At 38.8% G+C, this 23612-nt stretch overlaps 1 long non-coding RNA gene across 4 annotated transcripts; it reads left to right on the top strand.

The window, feature by feature from the left end:
* Nucleotides 1–2959: 2959 nt before the first annotated feature.
* Nucleotides 2960–21204, top strand: LOC147648403 (uncharacterized). 4 transcript variants are annotated; one of them, XR_015280885.1, is made up of 4 exons: nucleotides 3016–3516; nucleotides 7015–7126; nucleotides 18612–18818; nucleotides 19241–21204. It is a non-coding gene; the product is annotated as an uncharacterized LOC147648403 (long non-coding RNA). The 4 variants fall into 4 exon arrangements; XR_015280886.1 differs by lacking the exons at nucleotides 18612–18818; nucleotides 19241–21204 and adding an exon at nucleotides 7589–8909 and having other exon boundaries at nucleotides 2960–3516; nucleotides 7030–7126; XR_015280883.1 differs by lacking the exons at nucleotides 18612–18818; nucleotides 19241–21204 and adding an exon at nucleotides 7589–8909 and having other exon boundaries at nucleotides 2960–3516.
* Nucleotides 21205–23612: the final 2408 nt, after the last annotated feature.

Raw genomic sequence — 23612 nt, 5'->3', positions numbered from 1 at the left:
ATTGAAAAACATTGCCTATCGTCTTTCCATCTTCAGATTATTTCTTCAGAGATCTTTGTTTGGGGTTTGGGTTTTGTTTTTTTTTTTTTCTTCTGAGCATCTAGAACTTTTTATGAGAAGATGAGCCAAATTCATTACAGTTTTGTCTGGAAAATGCTCTACTTGTTTCAGTCCTAATATGAGTTTTGTGTTTCTTTGTTTTTTCTCAGTGGTATTTTACAGCTGTGGAGGATTCTCCCAGTAGTCAGTTTTGACTGATAATAGAGATAAAATTACCTTAATCTCCTCTCCTAATCACTTCTTCCTTGTTCATACACTCATTGTTATTAATAACTTTGTTATCAAATCAGTGGAATTTCTCATGTTGAATTGCTTTTTGTATTGTGACCTCTAATGCCCATTCAGGGCAATTGAGCCTGAGTATGTTTTCACGTATTCTCCCGCCTTCTTTGCTCCTAAGTGTATAATCTAGCACTTATGCACATCCACAATCCAAATTGTATGGATTCTTTTTTCTTTAATCACTCTGCTCATTTCTGTGGTAAGCAAAGGATCAAACTCTAGTGTGCTCCCATAAATGGTTTCTTTCATCCTCAGGTACCAAATGCTACCCAAGGATTACATTAGAATTGAAAGTGCTAATGTGCCACAAAGTAACCTTGGGGTCCCAGAATTAAAGACATATTTAATACTCGGTCCCGGGACCTTAAGCATTTGCAGTTGAAAAGTTTTAAAATAGTCAAAAATAATTAAGATCTCGCATGCTGTAGCCATTCTTAATTTTGAATCCTCCACATCTGTGAGATCACATTTTCTGTACTATTTCCATTAAGCCTGAAAACATGAAAAGATAAGACAATGGCTCATTCAAATTAAAATGTAAGAAATTAAAAATGGAGCTCCTATCCTATTGAACTGGACATCCCCATGGACTTGCAGAAGTCAGCAGAACTGCAGAGAATTATGGAAATGCTTTCTTTTAAAAGCTACTATTTTTTCAAGTAAATTTAGCAAGGCTAACTTCATAAACAAACAGTTAATGGGAGATAGGCATCATGGGATTTCTTTGTTCATGTCAGTTTGTTCACCCTGAACAGAAGGTCGGTGTTCCTCCTTCTCTAAGACCACATCACATCTCCAAGTGATATTATGTTTTGCATTTAAATTGGCCACAAAATGGAATTAGCAAACCAAGTGAAACATTTCATCCCTTGCTATAAGCATATTTCATCTAAATCCTCTTGTATATCCTCCCCTTTGTTTCAGAGGTGTACTTCTGCTATTGAACGCATCATTGGAAAACAAGGGACAGTGTGCACTGAAGCTGGGAAAATACCATGCTTCATAAATCGAGGGGAAAATCTGGCCTTCGTTACGGAAAACTCTGAGTGAAATCCAGGCTCCACTAGCGTCAGTGAAAAAACTTGCACTGACTTTACAGCAGTCATGGGTTTGCTTTGCCTTCTAAGGTGAGTGTTGGAGGGATTAGTCTGTGTCTCTCATGTTTTCCTAGGTTACAGGTTCACCAGCCTCCAGTCTGCAAAGCTAAAAAACGAGACAAATCCAAATAATTATCTTCTCTCAAACTCTTAGATATAAGCTCTACTGCAGTACTTGATAATAAGTCCTGATGTTCAGCTAACAGAACACAGAGCAGCCATTACTGAACTTTTTAACTTGTATTTTGCAAGATAAACATCTTTTTCCCACTCACACCAAGCTTTGCTTCTCTTTCCCCTCTCTAAATGATGGGCCTGGAATGGAGGTTGCAGATACAGCAACTTTCAGCCCTGACATGGAAGCACTTGGTAAAGCAGCATTGGGCTAAACAGCTTTAGTCTGTGATGGATGGATGCTTTTCTTTGCTCCCAGGGCACATCGCCAGAGAAAATTATGATGCCAGGTGAAGGAATGGAGTAAGAATGATGAACGTGCTGACAGTTGTGAGTAGATGTGCTCTCTTTGAGCTATAAAGCACTACACCAAAGTTTGTTCCCCTGAACATCCCATGATTATGTACACTACTGCATGTGCAGAGGGTTGTCTCGAAGTTCTTTCAACCAAAAAAAATGCAAAAATCTTTATGTGTGGCCAGAAGGAAACTTCCGCTCCCCAAGCATATCAAAGGTATGTTTGGTGAAAAACTCAAGTGCTGTGACAGGACTATGACAACTACATCGAGATAGGGCACATGAGGACTGATGCTGTCTCTTTTCTGGCCACAGAGAAGTACAGCAGGAGCAGAGTCCAAGGGAGAAGTGCTGCCCTTGGACCTGCTCCTGGTTCCCTGCAGCCTTTCACCATGTCTGCTGCTAGATAGCTCATTGTTACCTCCTGATGCCTCCCTAGAGGTGCCTTCCCCTGCTGAAGTGAAATGCTGTCTTAATAATTAATTTAATTCTGGATCATCTTGCTTGGGTGATCCTTTTTGATTTATCAAGGAGGAAAAAAACCAAACCCAATACCAACCCAGCCCAAAACCATAAAATGGCACAAGACACAGCTCTTGCAACTGACATTAAATTTTTCCTGTGTTTTCAGCTGCAACTCAGAGAGATGGTCAGGAGAAAGCACTCATAGTCTTCTTGTGCAGAGCCAGGAATTAAATAGCATTCTTGGATGCAGAAGGTCTGGCCTGAAATTCCATCTCAACAGCATTCAGAGCTTGGATGAGAGACGAATGCAAAGCTTATAAAATTCTTACTTGCATGAAGATTCTGCATATTCTTGTGATTTTGAAGTCCAAACTCTAAACAAAACATTTTTATGTTCCAAGAAATGTTCATTTTATTTTTTTTCAGCCAGCGCTGCCTAACAAAATAGATAAAACTTCAGAAGACACTTTGGTTGATCCAGAAGTTAATCTCTGAAGTGCTACACAAAGCAGACCAGTGGCCAAATCTCCAGCTGGTACCAATCATTGATCCTCCATATAAGTCAGCAGCCAATCAGGGTAGACATCAGCTTTACCCTCTAATTACTTCTGTTTCCCTGATCCTCTTTGCACAAGCTAAGTGGGTACTATCAGGCAGAAGAAACACAGATCCAGAATTATTTTTTTGTGGGTAGAAGCTCTGTGCAGGAAAATTTAAAGGCAAGCCAGTCACAGACTTCGACTTCTGTTGTCCAAAAGTGGAATATGAGTGTTTTTTCCTCACTATAAGTAAAACTTAATAGAAGGCAAAGACTAATTCTAAATTGATTCAGGCCCTACATATCTTATTGCATCTGTCAGGGTCTCCTGGCATTCTCCAGCAGTCCTAATCTACGCAAGTCCTGGGACCACTCCTGTCCACATAAATTTTATTTACAATTACAAAGTGTTGCTCCAAGTTTAGCCTTTTCTAAGCATTTGGATAAGGGATACATGTAATGATTCTGCTTTTGATGAATGGGAGCAGTTAATTCTGTGTTGTTATGGATGCTGTCTGTCCATGGGGGTCCCTCCTTAGACACCATGCATATGAGAGGTGCTTTCTGCATGGCTGCTTCGTACAAGGCTGGAGAGCATAAAAGGTAAGGAAACAAAGAGGCTGGTGGGAGGACATGGGGTGGACTTGTGCATGGATGTGCGTATGTGCCTGCAAGCAGAGGGGCGCAGGTGGCTCAGGGCTGGGGCCTGCCTCTCCAGTTACCCTCTCTTCTCTCTGGCATCTCTACATTGAGCAAGTGGCTATGAGAAAAACTGTCCCTGAGAGGTCTTGTGAATATTGAGCTAGTACCAGGAGCACATTAGCAGCAATGCTATTAATCTTCTCACAGACATTTAGAGAATAAACCACAAGCCAGACAAGAACAGCCAGTAGGGAGGGATGAAGCATTGAAAGGTGGCCTATCTTTCAGAGTGGGAAACCACAACTGCAGGGCTCTACCAAAGAGCAAGTGAGCTGTGATCCCTGCATGACACTGGCTTACCAGCAGGGCCAAGGCTGAAAAGTGAAATGTGACCTGCAGAAAGACCTGGTCTTACAAATGCCCCAGTTTGGCTCTGGCAAACTCAAGGAGCCAGTCTGATCAGGCTTGGACAGGCAACTATTGGAAAGATTCAGTGGTGAGTACAAGGTCACATAAGTCTTGATTAGACTTTTGAGGGTCTACTCCTGATGCATTAATTATTTTTTGTCTTTTATATGAAATTCATCATGAATTAATAACTTTGCAGGGTAAGGTTCTTTATGAAAAGCATATGAAGACTGTCCAGGTGCTATTAACTGCTGCTCTTATCTACCACCTGTACCTGATTTGTCTCTTTATTGTCTTTTAAATATTATTCACTAATGCTGTTGAAGCATTATGTGATTATTAGCACCTACTTGGGAAATCAGGAATTAACATCATTAAGATGCTGGTGTCCTCAACCTCTCTGGGTGTGTCTCTGCCCTTGGGTGGCTCAACTTCCACTTCACTTAACACCATTTCCAGCAGAGTAAAACGTATTGCCTCTAGTCTGACCTCAAAGGCAGAAAATAAATTCCAAATAATGTAAAGTAGGAAAAATCTCACTGTCCATCATATCGAAAATATTGGTGACATCCTCTAGGTTCATCAGAACTGGCAAAACCTGAGCTTTTAGTCTTTCTTGGTTTTGTGGGACATCTTCTCCATGTTTCTTTTGCAGTGGGAGAGGTCATACAGGTTGATATTATCTAGGAGGATGGATATCTTCACAGTGACAAAAAGAAGTCAGGAGTGCTTTTTGCTTACTTCACTGTCTCTGGTGGTGTTTATTTCAGTTCCATGTAGAGTAGGATGGGCTCCTACTTGAACCTTTAGAACCTTTAGAACCCAAACTCCCTCATAAAGCAATGGTTAGGTCTTCAGAATCATGGGACATGCATGAGACATGCACAACATAGTCAAAATGTAGCTGCACCTTGAAATTCACCACAAGGGAAGCGCATGGGGCAGGTAAACTAGAGGTGCTTTGACTAGCAGGGACAGCAAAATCTGTCCTAAAACCAAGGCAAACACTCAGAGAATGGCCTGTACTCATCTCCATCTTGGTCCAGCACTTCTGGACAAGCCAAGCAAAAAAATGAGTTTTCTGTTGTACTGTTGTTGGTTTAGACCTCATAATAGAAGCACTATTTGAAATATATAATCTGATCCTAAAAGAACACCGAAGGTATCATTAATTTGAAGACAGCAATCATCTCCTGTTTGCTTAAACTGTGGTGTATACTTAAGCCCATATGTACAGCACAGATGATTAGACTACTGTCTTTCTTGCTGAATATGAAAAGACTGCACACACAAAGAGGATAGCAAACTAATTATCCAGAACACTGGTTTCCAAGATACAGTATATGAAGATTAATGTTTGCATTTTCCCTTAGAATGGGAGATAGTGACCTTAAATAAATTGCTCTGAATTGCAGTAATGAACAGTGAGAATAAATCAGTTTCCTCTTTCATTTCCAGCCCTACTACGTAGTCTCCAGCTACATAAGGAGATTTCCACAGCTGGCAGAATAGAGTGACTATCTCTATGTCTTTTATTATGTTTATATATTGAAGTTGGTCCTCTAATCAGCACAGCAATAAAGACTACTGCTGCACCTGTGACTTCTGCTTTCCAAATCCAAGTTCTCCCCTTCTCCAGCACCAGCATCCATGGGAGCTGAAGCAGCAGGGCTTGAAAAGGTCCATACTCCTTTCCCTATGTTGTTTTTTGACTCCTGGAGGCAATGTGTGGGCAATGAGAGCTGCAAGAGGGGCAGTGGGCTGGTGGACAATGGGCTGGAGGGACAGTTTCCTTGAGAACCTGGCACATATGCAGGCCACCTCATGCTTACTAATTTTCAACTGCCCTAGCCAAGTAGGTTGGATTCACAGAGTCTGACATGAGCATAATGGTGACAAAACCACCATGATAGTCCTTGATAGTCACTTATCAAGAATGAAATTCCTCAGTGTTTGCCCCCCATTAGTGATGGTCACTGCTTATTAGCTCTCTTTTCAGTGTATGAAGTTGCTATGCAGGCAAATAACTGAAGGTAATCAAGCCTGAAACTGGCAGAGAAGTAAGCAAAAATAAAATTTGAAAAGAAAAAAAAAGAAAATTAAGACTGGTCTTGCTGTGACAAATAGTCACAAGATAAGTGAGCTGTATTTTCTGAAATGTCTCTATAAACAAAGACCCCCACACTCAATCATTTTTATGATTAGCAGGTTTTTTTTTTGCTTTTGTTCACACTAATAAGATATGACTGTACCTGAACTGCCCTAATGTTAAGAATTTCCTGCTGAAAAGCTGGTAAACTTGGCTGTCATCTAACAGTCTCCTCTGCAAGCAGGACAGAGAGCTTAAGCTGAGCAGCAGTTTCCCTATCATCCCTACCCAGAGACTATCTGGGAACAGCATGGATTACACACATGAGCAACCTGATCCTGGGCCAGGGAATTCAAAAGACATGAGTCATGTCACCACACTATTCAGCAGTAGGCAAGGTCAAAGATATCAGGATGCACTATTGTTACACTAAAATCAGATGCCAAATAATGGGTAAAACAATGTCAGCATATAATTTCAAATACTGTGAATTTGAGTGCAGCCTGAAATAAAATTATTTTGAACCTTAGGTCCTTTTTGGAAAAGTGCTTCAACAGTAGGCTTTCAAATTGGAAATTGCATCTAGCACATTATCTATAGTTATTGGAACATCCTAGAATACCTGAATGAATAGGAATGGAAGAATTGATGCTAACTATAATTTATAACTACATTTTTGTCAGTATGAAGAGAGAAAAGAGCACAAGTAGCACATTGCACATGAAATGAGCCATTCTGCAATTTTCTTTTAGTTTAAATGGGTTTTGGAATTTATCTGTGAGGTTTTTGCCTTGGTGATGTGTTGTTGGCATGGGTTTTGGGGAATTTTGGTTTGATTTAATCTTAAAAACTCAAAGTGTTTAATTTATGACTATTGGTTCTTGACTTAAGTGTTTTGGGTGCCATGACTTTTTACTAAAAATTACAAGTGCAGCAACACCCTTTGTACTGACCCTTATCAGACCTTGATGTTTCAGGAAGCTGCAGAGGTGACCAGTGTATGAAATACAGCTAGACTGTATTTCTCGAAGAATACAAGTCTTTCATACAGTATTATGATTTAGGAAACATCAGGTAAGATTTAAGTTTCTATTATTCTCTTCTATTTTTTTTCCTCTTTGTTATGAAGACAACGAAATAATATTAAGTATAAGTTAAGTAAAATTATTGTTTCTTCTCTTTTTGCACTCCTACCAAATGTCCAAGCTTTTAACAATACACTAACTTGTAAGCTCCTACTGCAAAACTGTGAGTGCCTAAAATCAACCTTTTACCTGATAAGTTGATGTATAAATATCTCATGGATTTGTAGGACAAAAGAGCTTTTATTTGCATGTGTATTGTCTAACCTAGGTGAGCAAACAAGCTTTTCTAATATTGGGTAGAGCACACTTAACATTCCATGGCCAGCTTCTTAGAAATGGTCCAAATAGCTTAATGTGTGGGAAAATTCAATAGTACACTGTCTCACTGGTAACCACCCTTACTGCTAAAAATTATGACTGATTTTTCCTTTTTTTTTTTCTCCCCTTCAAGTTCCACAACTGGACTTCTGGTCTGTTTGTCTCTTAGCAGTACAGTTATGAGTATTGTCTTGAATTCATGCGTAAGACACAGTGGTGTGCTTGAATATAAGAAGTGGAAAACATCACTACTGATGCATGTTTCTTCTTTGGGTTAGTTTATTCCCAATATGAAGTAATCACATAATTTCATACAATTAATTCGTCCTCATCTTCTCAGTTTCCAAAAATAGGTGTCCACTTCTCAGCTGAAATGGTAGTTCTTATGAAAGCAAGAAGCTTGCCTTGATGTATCAGTGCTTGAGCATAGCTGAATCCAGAAAATTTTCCAGCTAACTTGTCCAATTTATAAATGGTCAAAGAAGGTACATGCTAGATGTTTTTAAAGATAAATGGACCAACATTTAAAAAGCACTAAGAGCCTTTTTATTCAATATGTTCCCAGAACACTGTACTATTTCCAATTATCCTGCTTTTCTTCAAGCCTAGAAACAGCAAATGAAAAACAGATGTCACATTCTGTTGAAGGCTACTGATGGAATGGTAGCTGCTCTTGCTTATTGGAAACTGTTTTAGAATTATTCCCCTCTCTTTCAGTTACCATGACAATATTTGGCCTAATCCCATGGGGTTTTTTTCACATCTAAGAACACTGTGTAGGCAAGTGGAATTATCATTAAAATTAATCCTGTTCAGAACTGATAATGAAGGTCTTAACTGTGCCCTTGTTTTTAAGTTTTGCATTCTTACTATAATTCCTTTAGGAAAGGTTATATGGAAAATACAAACCTTTAACTGTCTTTGGTTGTAGTAAATTGGTCCCTGAATGTAGTAGGTTGTGCATCATGTTGTTATGAAAATAGCCTTTTCATGCTGATAATATTCTACTGTCCTACAAAAGAACAAACTTACCCTGCCAGTCTTACCTTCTTTATGTATGTGTAAAGATCAGCCTCCAAATTTATCTGGATATAAAAAAACAAAAAAATTACTCAATCTTGTGCTTAAGAAAGAAAACATTATAGATTTGTTTTCTTTAAAAAACACGTCTAATCTAAAAATCATTAATTTGTACATATAAATACTAACACATAGACACCTGGTTAGACTACTTGTAAGCCCCCTTCAGTCTCCTTCCCAAGTCCCTGTAGGCTGAATTGTAGACCATTTAAAAATATGCTTCTTAAAACCTCATGCAAAAGAGTTACTAATGAGGGGGAAAGGTATGTGCACTGAGTGAAATGATACCTGTGGGAAATACATTCTTCTCAGCTTTCCTTTTGCATGCTAGCAAACAAAAATCAGTTATGATATTCAGGGTCATTTGTACATGTGGAAAACATTGTTGTGGGAATTCAGAGTAGTGGCCTGTAGTACAATTAGCATAAGCTTATTATAAAAATACATGTAAACCTAAAATGTTATGTCTTCTGCTGGGGTTGTAGGTTTGATTGCTAAAGGTCATAGTGTTAATATGATGCATTTAGGATTCTGTAAAACATTTGGTCTGATATCTCATTACATTTTGACTAAGAAATCAGAACAATCCAAAATCAACATAATTCACATTAATCATAGAATCATAGAATTCCTGAATGACAAACTTTTTGGGTTGGAAATGACCTTAAATATCATTTAGGTCCAGCCCTTTCACTCCTCCCCCTTCCTCATATTGCAGGGACATCTTCCACTAGACCAGGTTACACAAAGCTCCTTCCAGCTTGGCCTTAAACACTTACAGGGATGGGGCATCCACAATTTCTCTGGGAAACCTGTTCCTCTACCTCACCACCCTCACAGCTGAGTTTTTGTCTAATATCTAATCAAAATCTACTCTCCTTAAGTTTGAATCAATTCACCCTTATATCCCCCTTGTCTTGTCACTACATGTTCTTGTAAAAAGTCTTTCTCCATCTTCCCTTTAGGTACTGGAAGGCCACAATAACATCAACCCAAAGCTTTCTCCAGGCTGTAAAACACAATTGTCTCAGCCTTTTCTCACAGGAGTGTTTTTCCACCCCTCTAATTATGTTAGTGACTCCTCTCTGGACTCTCTCCCACAGTTCCATGTCCTTCCTGTGCTGGGACCCCAGAGCTGGATGCAGGGTTCCAGGTGGGGTCTCAGCAGAGCAGAGCAGAGGGGCAGAATCCCCTCCCTCCCCTGCTGCCCACGCTGCTCTGGATGCAGCCCAGGACACGTTTGGCTCTCTGGGCTGGGAGTGCCCATGGCTGGGTCATGTCCACTGGCATCCCAAAATCCTTCTCCTCAGGGCTGCTCTCCATCTGTTCATCCTCAGCCTGTGCTGGTACCAGGGGTTGCCCAATCCCAGGTCCAGCACCTTGCTGTTAAACCTCAGGATATTCACATGGGCCCAGTTCTTGAGCTTGTCCAGGTGCCTCTGGATGGCATCCTGTTCTTCAGGTGTGTCAACAGTACCACTCAGCTTGGTGGCATCTGCAAATTTGCTGAAAGTGCATTTGATCCCTTTGTCTATGTCATTAATAAAGATATTAAATAACACTCATCCCAGTAATGACCCCTGAGGGCCCCAGTTGTCACTGATGTCGATCAGAACTCTGAGCCATTGATCACTATCCTCAGAATGCCCATGCTGAAGACACACCGTCTTGAATCCCCTCCCTCTCCTCCATGTGCTTTAGCACAGCTCAGCTTCTAGGAGGATCTTTTCCATGATTCTCCCAGGTACAAAGGAGAGGGTGACAGACTAGTAGTTCCCAGAGTTTTCCTTTCTATTCTTTCTAAGGATGGCTACAATGTTTACCCTTTTTCAGTTCCCTCGATTTCTGTGACCTTTCAAACATCATGGAACGTGGCTTGGCAACTACATAAGTCACAAATTCCCTCAGGATTTTGGAGTCTTCTCAGGTCCCATAGATTTAGGTGGATTCAGGTTCCTCAAGTAGTCCAGAAACTAATTTTTAACTAAAACTTACTTTTGTTACTTCAGTCCCCATCCTCCTGTCCATCTAACTGAGAAGTGGGGGAAGAGAGGTTGCCTTAAAGACTGAGGTAAAAAATCTGTGGGGCACCTCAATATTTCCCTCATCCTTTGTTAACAGTTTGCTGGACTTGTTTATTTGGTAGGTCAGCTTCTTTGACTTTCCTTTTCAGGATACAATAACTCTAGAAGCCCTTCCTGTTACTCTTTCTGTAAAAACAAACAAACAAAAAAAAAGAAATAGGCTATTCTATGTATTGATGACTTGAAAGAAAATTAAACTCCATACCAAGAGAGACAGAAGATAACATAAATGTTAGGGAGAGTTAATAGGGTAGAAGAAATTACTGAGAGAGGGAGTGACCACAATTATTCCGTGCTCCTGTTCATATAAACAAATGCAATTTAATAGAGCCACAAATCCATAGTCATAAACTAAAACTTAAAACTCAACCCGTGCCTAAAGATGGGGACAGATTGGAGGAAGACTGTGGATATGAAAAGTTTTCAACTGCAGCAGATAAATGTTTCAATGTTTGTGTCTGCATCCAATAAAGTCACTCCAGGAATACTATGTCCACCTTTTAAAAGGATCAGAGATGAGCAAATGGTGTGATCAAAGGGAGGAGAAATATGATTTGGAAAAATAGCTCAGGGACTGCCATCTATTTACTGGGCTAACAAGAAGAGGAAGGATTGATGTGCTATGAAACCTCCGACTGCCTACATGAGGAATGGACACTTGATGTGTTTGGGTCTGTTGGAGAAAAGCATATATGTCAATGCCTGGAAGCTATAAGTGACCAAGGCAACTTTAAAACTTAAAAGCAAAATTAGACCACTGTATGTAATTGGCAGCATTAAAAGAATATGTGAAATGCTGCAGTAGATTCTTGATTGCTGATAAACTGAAGTAGTAAATTTTTAGAAGTTACACAGTAGTTCAAGTAAGATCTGATATAGAGTAGTGCTCTGACCTACATAACACAGGGAATAATAATTAAAGATTACAGTTTTAGCTACTTGGAGCTTGTATTACCCAATCTATGAAATTTTGCCCAATAACAAACACTTTAAAAAGCCAACCAAAAGGAGATTTCTCTAAATAGTGATTTGGATCACGAACTGGACTGTTATCTACACATGTAAGGCAAAATCCAATAAATAACATCTATCTCGTGACACCTGAGAGCTTTCAGCTCCTGTCTGTACTCCCAAATATTGCATATGAGTATATAAGGTAGACTAGATCTCCATCCATCAGGGGTGGGAACTGGAGGCCAAAACTAGTCTCACGGGCATCCCTGTGAATATTCTTATGCTCATAGGCATTTAGTGAATATTCTTAGGCACCTAAATGCCTCTTAAAAGGTTAAACTTGAGGTCTTCCTCCCAGACGTAGGGCTTTGGAGCAGAGGAAGCAGAGCAGTAGAGTCTGTTGGCAGACATTCCCCCCATTTTTGCATGTGCCACCTGGTATGTAGTTGAGGCATTCATCATTAAGTCCTTTCCATCTTCTGTGGAAAGCTAATGTATGGGATACATTCAGATCACTCAGGTTTGCTAAATACAATTCACACTTTTAATAAAGAAGAAATATTATACTGGATTGAGAATTTCCACATTTCGAAGAATGTTTCAGAGGCATATTAATACTTGGTTAATTATTTCAGCTGAAAAAAGTATTCCAAGGAATTTCCAGATTTATATGGTTTGTCTTTGTGTCTTTTGAAGATGGTTTTGTGCAATGTAGGAGGTACTTCTGATTTCAATTGCTTGCAGTACAGCACCTCTTATACCACATCTGTCAGTAGACATTATTTTATGCATATATATCTATTCACACTTATATTTAGACTCATAAAAGTCTGAGTGTATGTACATACAATGTTTCCATGTTATGTATTTTTATATATATTTGTAGAAACACAAACATACACACGCATATGTAGTACACAAAAACAGATTATGGCTTTCTGACAGTTCTTAAATCAGTGCAAATATATTCCTTTTTTTTCCCCCCACACTGATTAGCAATTTAAAAAATATTTTCTGCCAGAAATTCCCAGAAAAATAAATGGGCATCAAGTTATAGCCCAAACATAAAAGGGAATGTTGATATTCTAAAGGTACCCTGATTCTGTGACATACCTGATCACAGTCGCGATGACCATAGTAAGCTCGTCTCTCTTACTGTAGTGCTAAAGCAATAGTGTGCATGGGACAAAGATTGCCTCTTTTAAAAGATGAACAAGTATTCAGTAAATAAGGTTCCTAAATAAAACAAGAACATAATGCAAGAGACCTTCCTACTTTAATTGAAGAATACTCCATGTAATTGCAGGAAGGAGTGTATTATGTCTTCAAAAAATGGGTTGTTTCAAATAAGTTGATGGACCAGAATGGAAGGAGCTAATACAAACCAACTTCAGTCTTGATTTTATTTACTCTAGTCACCTGTACATCTAAGATTTGAGGCACAAAGTACTTTGAAGCAGGAAAGAAACCCATTCCAAAATACAGTTATTAACTGGAGCTTGAAAATTAATTTTGAAAAGATCACATGGGTAAACAGGAACAAAGCTGGCAGCTTTCCTGTCCTGGCATGAGACCTACATTTCAGAAAGGTTTAGCACAGAAATTTCATAGGGTGGTACATTGATTCATTCAGTCGCCTGACACAGAATATTCTTGCAGTGGCCAAAGGCATTACACTGAGTTATGAGCCCACCTGTGGGAAGTTATCCGTGACTTCAGTGAGTTTACTCAGCTTCAAAGTCTGACCAGGAATTGACTACATCTGTTGCCCCAAGATGCACCTTGTCTTCTAGAAGGGGTTGCTTACCAAGTCTGAAGCTACACATAATGTGATTTTTAGGTTTTCTGGTAACAGGAAGACAAAGATAAGCCAGGATCAGAGAAAATAACTATCATAATGGACAGTCCATGTGACTATTTTTTGTTGGTCTTGAGTTACACAAGTGGCTAATATCTGAAAATTCATCCTTGCACAAAGAATATAACATTGATAAGCCATTTCACTTTTACTTCCCTATGTATGATATACATAGAATATCCAGGTGTTTCCTACACACATAATAGGGGGAAAAAAAGACAAAGGATGATACAGGAATGAGAGTAGAAGAGTAAAACAGAAGAATGACAGAAAAATGCTTTATTCACTACTTTGTGATTTAGTGAAAACAAAACCATGTCGCTTCTGTTCTAATCAGAACCACAACTTCTCAATGAGTACATATGCTCATATATGATCATGTGTATGTTCTGAAAATGCTGGCAAAAACTGGCATTATCATTCAATGAAAGCAACAAGTAGATGCAGCAGATCTGCTTCATCTAGCATCAGTCCATCCAGAATAAAAACTTTTTGCTTAGAAACAAATCAGCTAACTTAATGAAGTTTAATGGAGTATTTTTTAGCCTCTACTAGAGATGATGTGCAGGCTAGACACATACTAGAAATCTAAGTTTGTCTGTTTGCCACTGTATCAAACTGCAGTGGTTTTAGCCAACTGCTGCCAAGGGCATGTCAAAGCCCTAACAATCCTGAAGGGGACAAAACAATGCTCTTAGAAGATGACCAATATCACTTAATGCCCACAACCACTGTGAAGTAGTGTTAAAAATAAAGAAGTAATTAGCATTTACTGAAAGAGGAGAAATTGAGGTTAAACATCAGGAAGAAATTTTTTACTGTGAGGGTGGTGAGACAGTGGAATAGGTTGTCCAGGGAGGTTGTGGATACCCAAACCCTGGCAGTATTCAAGGCCAGGTAGGATAAGACCTTCAGAAACCTGTTCCAGGGGAAGGAGTCTCTGCCCACGGCACAAGGGTTTAGGACCAGATGATCTTCAAGGTGTGTTCCAACCCTTTAACATTCTCTGATTCTATGATCCTATGATTTGGACTTTTTTCCTGAAAGGATTCAAGCAGATGCATTAGACTTTCGTGGGATCTGTGCTGTATCTTGTGCCCGTCATGCGCACATAGGGAGATGATTAGGTTGTTCTGTAAAGGCATCCTGAGGAAACTGACAATGATGTGAACAAGTGTGGAAGGTTCCACACCAGCATTAGACCCACCAGTTATCTGCTGTGTCCAAAGATACTGACAGGGAATCAGCTGAGACTCTTTCATGGTGGGTTTTGTTCCTCCTCAGAGGAACACAAGTATGCTTGTTTAAGGAGAACAAATGACCAAAGCTGAGAACTTTTACTTCCAGCAGTTTTCACTTTGCTGTATATAGAATAAGAGAGCTCCACCTTCATAATGCTGACAACAGCTATTTAATCTAATTGTTGGAAACATAAAGCAATTTCCTGCCTGTGTACATTAACTGACATTCAAATTACATTACCATGCATTCATCACTCATACTATGAGGAAAACAAGTAGAAAAATAAAATTTGAATTTGTCTGTTGACATCAAAAATGCTGACCCCAAAATCCGAGGGGGACTCTGAAGGTTTTACAGAGTATAAACTTGACCATTACTACACTTACACAGCTGATTCTGGTTGTGTGAAACATTAGGGCTGGAATGAAGTCTGCCAAAAAGTAAAAAGTTTGGAATGTCTAACACAATTCTTGAATTTGTATCTAGTTTCTTAAGTAGCTCAAGCTGAAAGCAAAGAGATGCTTTCTGGAACATGGTTTTAACATTTTCAAAGTGAGATGTTTCAATTTTTCACCCTAGAACAATATTTTATTCAAAACCTACCTAGCAACTGTATCTAAATAACATTGAAGTATCCAGAATTGATCTAAACATTTTATTTCCAATCAAGAAAAACTGTTTGTTCAATTCATGATCCTTTTTCTTACAATATATGTTATTATTATTCCTCCAGTCTGTTGGTTGCTAGCATGCCACTTGACAGTCACTGAAGTATGCAGCTGGGGAAATTGCCTTGACAAAATGCAGGAAGAAAACCTGGATAGTTTTTGTAATGGTAGCACAAGGGGTGGGGAGGGCAGAGGCAGGAGGAGAGAACTGCAGGAGGTTAAATACCAGATGCCTGATGTTACAATTTTACACAGGGGTGATCCAATGCCTCTCAATAAAAAGAGGGATGAGGCTTTCAAATTCAGACCTTCTTTTGCAAATCTGGTCTAAGAAACACAAATATCTGCCAGACATGACTTTACTAGTCTCATTTATTCTGTGAGAACCTTTATAATCACAAAGGAAAAAAATAACCCAACTTTTCCCTTTTAGCTGCCATATATTGTTAGTGTTATGTCACCATAAACTGAACTATTCAAATAGTATTGTATGTGAATTAGCTACAGTGAAACAAAACAAAACAAAAAAATCTAAATGAACCTTGAACTCTTCAGATTGCATATTTAGGGTTAAACTAACGTTTCAGGTCAACTGTCTATTCTTGCCTTGATCTTTATTTAATGCGGGCTGGTTTCTTAAGCCCAAGTTCTTGTCTCTCACATGATGTCTACCAAGACACTAAAGCACATTTTAAGACAATAGAAGTGCAAAATACCTCCTGTTCAACAAGATCAAGGACTTCCAAAAAACATTATGTTACATGTCCTGTACCTTACCTTCAAGGGAAATATAGGACATGTTTTTTAGACTAAGATGTTAATGCATTGTTGTTCAAAGGCTCACCTACTCTGACATTTATGGCTATTTCATAATTGTGTTAATTTATATTATTTGTAGAAAGAGCATGTTTGAAAGAGTGATTGGTTTATATTAACAAACATCACTGCTTTGCTATCTGGCCACATTTGTAGAAATGTGATTACACTTTTGCTCTGAATATTAGTTGTATTACATAGTCTTTTTTTTTTCTTTTTTTTTTTTTTTTTTCCTCTTATAAAACATTATTTATTCAAAATTTAAGTTCAACTTTTCTGCTTTTATGCGTTAGCAACTGACAAAACTGGTGAGATGAGGCCAGAAGCTGGGCATTTTTTACTGCTCAATTTCTCTGAACCTTTCAGGTTTTGTCAATCTTCTTTCTTTTGGGCTTCCAGGGTTAGAGACTACAGCTAATTTCAAGAATTTCCTTTTCAGATGTGACTGCTCCCTTCCTATGACTGAGCTAAAACCCCAGACTTGTTTCACTTATAAACACTTACTGTGCTTATCATGGTTGCCCTCAAAGGATTTAATCTGCTCACCCCCATGAATATCATAATCTTATAAAAGATTATCTACACTCGCACTTGAATCACACCGTATAAGAAAAATAGAAATATTAGAACTGTGTATGAAGCAAACTAAATCTCTTTCATGCTGGAAGGTCAGTCAGCAGCCAAATCTACTTTCAAAGCAAGTAACAGAAAAATGCCAGTGGCTTCTTCAAGTGCTCTTTCTTGGAAACTCTGAACTTATTCCCACATGAGGTACACAATGTGACGCTGAACCCAGAAGTTATATGGCACTAATAAAAATTGTTCTTCAGTCTGGAAAAGACCTCTGCCTTCACCAAAGATCAGACATGGGCAGGAAAAAATGTTGAGGTAAAATTGCACATGAATAATAGAGCTTCCTCTCATCTTTCAATGAAGACTAGTTAGCCCAGTGATAAGACTATAGGAGAATTTCCATCACACCCACTTTATATTCACAACCATCCTGTAAGATGGGATCTTGCTGTGCCAAAAACATTGCAAAGCTTGGGAAACAAATGCTGTCACAGGCGGGAGGGAAGGTTGAAATCCACTGCTCATGGACCTTTTCTGCCTATTTGTAGGTGTGCAAAACTGCAGGTTTTCAAAAAACCTTCAGTTTTGCAAACTGCCAGCAGTCTCCTTCCCTCATTGATGGGTCTCCCCACTGATGTAGGTGGTGGGTAAGGACAGCTGTGAAGGAGGTGAGCTCCTTCGTGATGATGAGTGACACCCTCCGGTGTGAAGTGGTGTTGGATTGTGTCACTGGAGCAGACAGTGCCCACAGCTCTTCAGGTGACCAAGTAGGGATGGCAGGTCTGGGGTAGAAAAGGATTTGGGAAGGGACAGGACTTCACAGGAGAAAAGAGCAGAGTCGTGAAGGGCTTTGGAGAGGACGAAATCTGCTGGGAAGGATGCACATCTTGTTTTAATATCCTGCATTAACAGCAAAGGGTGTATGTTGCCTCAATGATATTTTTATTTCTCCTTGTGTTAAACTGAAAATTTGCCCTTCTGATGGTACAATCCACATTTGAAGTACTTATTGCTGTCTCAGGTAATTCTAAAAACAAAGACTCAAAAAGAAATTTTCATTTATTTGCTCCCTAACTAACCTAGGATAATCTATACTTTATGCACAAAATTAGGAGATCTGCAAGAGTTGGAGAAGTTCATCAGGAAAATGGAAGTGAAAAACCTTAAGAATGAAGCTGCTGGATACTTTATTTCTGATGATGGGCTAAACCCATTATATAGAGAGTATATTTAAAGTAAAAAACACATACCCCCTCCCCCCCAACAAAAACAAACAAGGACACCAAAAAAAATCTGAACAAAATCATGTTGCAGGTAGATATTGAAGATATACATATATATATTTGTTTCAATGGTATAAAAGTCTTACTGTGCAAAAAAAATAGAGGTGTCCTGCTGCTTCAGATAACTTCATTACTTGCTGCATAGAAGAAGATGCATCTCTAAAGAAAAAAGCACATTTCCAGGTGAAACATTGACAGAACAGAAATTTACTCACATCCCTCATTCCAGGAAAGTCCGATGAAATATCCTGGTTGTCCCTGAGGGAACTGGCTGTTACAAATCTGAGGTGTAGCCATCCGATTGAGTATTTGAAAGTGTTTCATTGATAATCCATAGCATCTCTTTCTCTGTGTATAGCTGGTATGTAACAGCTGTTAATGGTGCATTATAGCACATGTTACACTTAATTATGATATGTCACTGTTTTAGGCAACATTTCATTGTCAGAGATACGTTATTAAAGGTCTGAGCTGCTTATGTCACTTCCTGACTTTATTCAAAGAATAAATTTTTCCTAAATTTATCAAAATATATAATGTATAATATATAACATATAAGAATCAGCACTTCTCCTCATTTATTTTTCTGTGTATACAGATGAAGATCTCTCTTTCAAACTGAAATCTGAATTATGCAGCTACTCCAAGACATTGAATTAGCAGAAACTGATGACCTTTTGTTTTCATAAATGATGGTGTTATCAAAACAGGAAGAATTTGACTGAAAGGACACTGTTGTTTTTATATTCTTCAGCCTCTCAGTTGTCATTGAACTGATAAAATGTTTCATGATCCAGGTCTCTGGGTGAGTATGAAAATATACTGGCAATATTTCTTTAAAGAATACTATAAGTGCCTTAAGTATAACAATTTTATTTTTTTTCTAGAAAGAGGCCAGGTATGAGAAAAATTTCTATGAATATGAATTCTGTCCCTCTTTCTCTTCTTTCAGAGTTGATCGATAAAGTGCCGGGTTAAAAAATAAGATATAATTGGCTTTTGTTTATATGAGCCAGGGTATTCTAAGACAATGAGGCCTTCTTAGAACTGGGGAAAAAAATATGCCATAGATGATGTCTACTCTTTAATTACTACAAATACTAATAAATCGGATGGGGGTGGTGAAGCTCAGATTCATTCAGGTGGAACAGCAGAGCAGATTACCCAATACACAGCACACAGAGGCATTGCCTGATTCATTCAAAATCTGAACTACAATTATTTCAGGTTTTTTTTCAGCAAAATTTTGGGAACAATCACACAGAAGAGCTTGTCATTCACTGGTAAGAAAATATGTCAATGCCACTTTTGGAAACAATCTGTGATATCTACTTATCATAAATGACAGACTGTAAGTACATTCTCTTCTCATTTATTTGAACATTTAAAAAAAATAACCCTATTACCTGCTAGTCTAAGCTCAATGCCTGCAAAATATGAAGATTACTTAAAGAACCATACAGTCATCAGACACAGTCAACAAATTCGTGGAGTCACAAATGGAAAGTCCTTTTTAAGCAATTTGACATCTTTTAATGTAAGGTTATATGTTTAGTGGATGAACAGAAGATGGTGGATATAGGTTTTTTTTATGTTAATAAGGCTTTTGATGCTGTTCTTCACAACATCCTGGTGGATAAGCTGTTCAGCTGAACATGTACACAGTGTGCTGAGTGAAGGACTTGTTGAAGAGCAGAGTTTAAAAGTCTGTTGTGCGTGGGGCTACACCTGGCTTCTGACCAGTCACCAGTGGTGTTCCTCAAGGTTCAGTTATAGGGCAGTTTCCATTCAACATGTCTATCAATGGTCAGAATGCAGGAGTTTAATGCACCAGTGGCAAATTTGCTGATGATACCAAATTTGGAGGTACTATTGACTCTCAAGGCACAAGAGCTTTGCAGAGGGATCTGGAATAGACTGGAGCACTGGGTAACTATCAGTGGCATGAAATTTTAGTGAAATACAGATTCTGCCCCTGGGATGCAGTACAACTGGGCACAAGCATCGGCTGGGAGAGGAGTGTGTGTAGAGCAGCCCTGCAGAAAGGGATCTGGGGGTGCTGGTCTGCAGCAGCTCAGGGTGAATCAGCAGTGTGTGCCCGGGCAGCCAGGAGGGCAAACCCCATCCCGGGCTGCATCAGACACAGCATCACCAGCTGTGACTGGGATCATCCTGCTGGATTCAGCCCTGCTGCGGCCTCACCCTGAGTCCTGTGTGCAGTGCTGGGCCCCACAGCCTGAGGAGGGTGGGAAGGGCCCTGAGTGGTCCAGAGGAGGACAACAGAGCTGGTGGAAGGGCTGGAAGGCACATCCTGTGAGGAGCGGCTGAGGGCTCTGGGTTTGTCTGGTCTGGAGAGAAGGAGGCTCAGGGGTGACCTCATTGCTCGGTACAGCCCCCTGAGGAGGGGACCTGGAGAGGGAGGCGCTGATCTCTCTTGCCTGGGATCCAGTGACCAGAACATATGGGAATGGTTTAAACTATGCAAGCAGACAGGATGTTAGGGAACATTTCATTACCCATGCAGTGGCTAAACCCTGGAACAGATTTCTTTAAGGGGTAGTCAATGCCTCAAGGCTGTGAGTATTTCACAGGCACTTGGACAGTGTATGTAATAATGTGCTTTAACTTTTGTTTGGCTCTTAATTGGTCAGGGAGTTGGACTAGATCACTGTTGTAGGTCTCTTGTAACTGAAATTCTTCTGTTCTATTCTTCACAAAAAATCTGACATTCTAAGAAATACTTGCCTAACACACTAATTCTTATCCTCATTTGATCCCATACTTTGACAACTCCTGAATTTCAGCCCAAAATACTTAGGCTGACTTGAAAAATTACTCTATTTCAACTGTACCATATGCTTTAGTGAAATCAATTTTCCCTGGCTTGCTGGTATTTCATTCAGAGCCAGTCAAAAGAATGGAGTGTCTTTTCTGTTTCTGGCATGAACAGGAAAATTCCAGTGAAAATTGAACTAGAAAACAAGTATCTATAAATATATTCTCAATCAAATAGTTCTCATTTTGTCTATGTTGTTATTTTTAAAATATATGTTAATTTATATTATAAAAACAATTGTAACTTCATGAAGTTTCTAATCAACAAAGTATATAAAACAAATATTTAATCACCAAAACCTGCTGTAGATTGAGGGGCAGATTAAAAAACCTGAAGATTTAGAAAAAAAAAAAAAGTATTTTAGCAACAATTATTTATTCTGGCGCAGATCAAAGTTTTTCTAAAGTAATCATTACTATTCAACACATACATAATTGCAATATATGGAATGATCTAAAATACGTTAAGAGCTTCCACTTTCTAAAATGAGTAATCTGTCAACAGTGATTGAGAGATTCAGCAGTTTTTATAAGTTTCAGTTGTCTCAAACTGTTTTATGCATCCACACTGGAAGAAGAAAAGGATTATTTACCTTATTATTTCACTCCTCCATTCTCAGACACCTATTTAAATTGTGCTGTGGTCACTAGGCAATGTGCATGATAATAATAAAATTGTTTCATAAAATGAGTCCACTGGACTCTTAAGTGCACTGTGGAGGTGTAAGTTATTGCTTACCTCTCTGTCTTCTCCCAAAGCACTGCATTGAGACCACCACTGAATTGCTGTCTCATCCAAAATCCATCATCCAGATCGTAATGATGGACTTTTTTCACACACCGAGAAATGTGTGATTCCTTTCATATATATATATATGCCTACATTCGTTTTGCCAAAAAGAGAATGTTTGTCTTGACAATGGACAAATCTTCCTGAGGAACTGAGTTGTTCCCATAGGCCATTTGCTCTCATACTCACTCTTTATTTTCTAAACCACAAAAATTTCCCTCCCTACTTTCAAGGCATGTTTTTCTCCTTCCACATCTCCTCCTGAAGCTGCCTAGAAATGAGGCCACTACTGAAAAAATAGCTAGGAAAATTTTGGAAAAAGCTGTAAGAACATCAGTATTGAACAGTTTTAAGTAAAATGTTTATTTAAGGTGTTACTAGAACAAATTACTGTGGGCAGAGCAACTATAGGGGTTGATTTTTAAAGATAGATTACATCTTGCCTTTAAGATTCTGATCTGATTATATATTTAAGCTCCATGCCAAGATAATTGCAACCTTTGTTTTCTGCTGTGGCCTTAGGGATTTTTTTCACAGCCTTCCCTGTAACCACTGCTAGATGTCCACAAGCTGTGGAAGGCTATGGACCTGAGGACAGAAAAATGGTTATGAGGGATCCTTGCAGTGAAGAATCTCAAAGTGTAAAACTAAGATCTGTTTCTCCTCCAAAAGATATGAGCAGGGAGAGAGGAAATGACCTTTCCTGTGGCTACAAAATATTCATGAGGTGACAACCAGTAACTATGACAGCATTTTGCCTCATATTTTCTCATAGTGCATCCAGATAAGGTTTGGAAAATTGAGCGGAGGCAATTTAAGATGCTGTGCCCCAATGTGCTGACAGTTACCAAACTACAGCTAAGCAAGCAAAGATGGTAGTAACTTCAGGTTTCTCAGCACTGAAGTTCACAGCCTGTTGTATTAATTTCAGGTGTCCTGTGTTTTGTTTTCCATATGTGACTCCAGATGGTAGCATTGAGAGGCCAACCCATGTGCTTTCAGGAAGGTTAATGCAATCAAGTGAAAAGCAGATAGGAAACACAGAGCCCATCTTAATCTACTCCTACTGGAAAACTGATTTGCCTCTCGGAAATACTAAAGATTTTTGGACACCTTTTCTTCCCCTTTTTGCATTATTATCATGTGTCTTATTATACAAAGAACACTTTCTTTTATTTTTGAACTTTAACTTTGAGCTGCATTCTTGGCCAGCAGGGCGGCCAGTTGTAATTGCTTCCGGTGTAATTAAGTTTTGTATTGGATAATATTTCCTTTTATCAGTTTTGAGTTTGCAACTTTTTGATTTCTTTGAATGCTTCATTGTCACACATGTTCTGAGGCAGGAAGGATAGCGGTTTCTGCTCTGCTTTCTCTTTCACAACTAGTTATTTTGTATGCTCTTATCATATCTCCTCTTATTCACAGCCTTTGACAAATAAACAATCCCAGCCTTTTAAATCTGTTTCCCTAACCAGATTTCTCATGTGCTTAAATATTTTCAGTGCCCTGCTCTAACCCCTGTCTAATTCTGCAATATCCTTTGTGGGAGGGGATGCTGGATGAAGTAGTTGAATACTAAATAAGTCTCTGCCATCTACGTGTATTCCCTATCGTAACACAAAGAGCAGAAGATGTTGTGTTACAGAAATTTCATAAGAAGCCTAATGTCTCATAATAGCCTAGGCAGGAATAATATATGGCTTATGGTCTATTTATTAAAGAAATCTCCAATATGACTTTATTTTGTGCAGCATCTGTATCTGGAAATGCTTTATGGAATAAATATCAGAACAAAAGGTTTCTGTGGTAAATAATGGCAGTGAGATATAGCAGCTAAGGATAGATCTAAGAGTATTTAGGCTCACAAATATATGTAGTCTGAGAAAACTTTTATTGCCTGTTACAATTTGATATGTAACAGTTGGCTTTCACTAGTATGAATTTGTTTTGCAAATTATTATAAATTGTAACAAT

This window comes from Cyanistes caeruleus, chromosome Z (genome assembly GCF_971803275.1).
Source record: "Cyanistes caeruleus chromosome Z, bCyaCae1.hap1.1, whole genome shotgun sequence".
In the NCBI taxonomy this organism is placed as follows: Eukaryota; Metazoa; Chordata; class Aves; order Passeriformes; family Paridae; genus Cyanistes; species Cyanistes caeruleus.
Note: the sequence above shows the minus strand (reverse complement) of the source record. Positions and strands in the feature narration are given on the sequence as shown.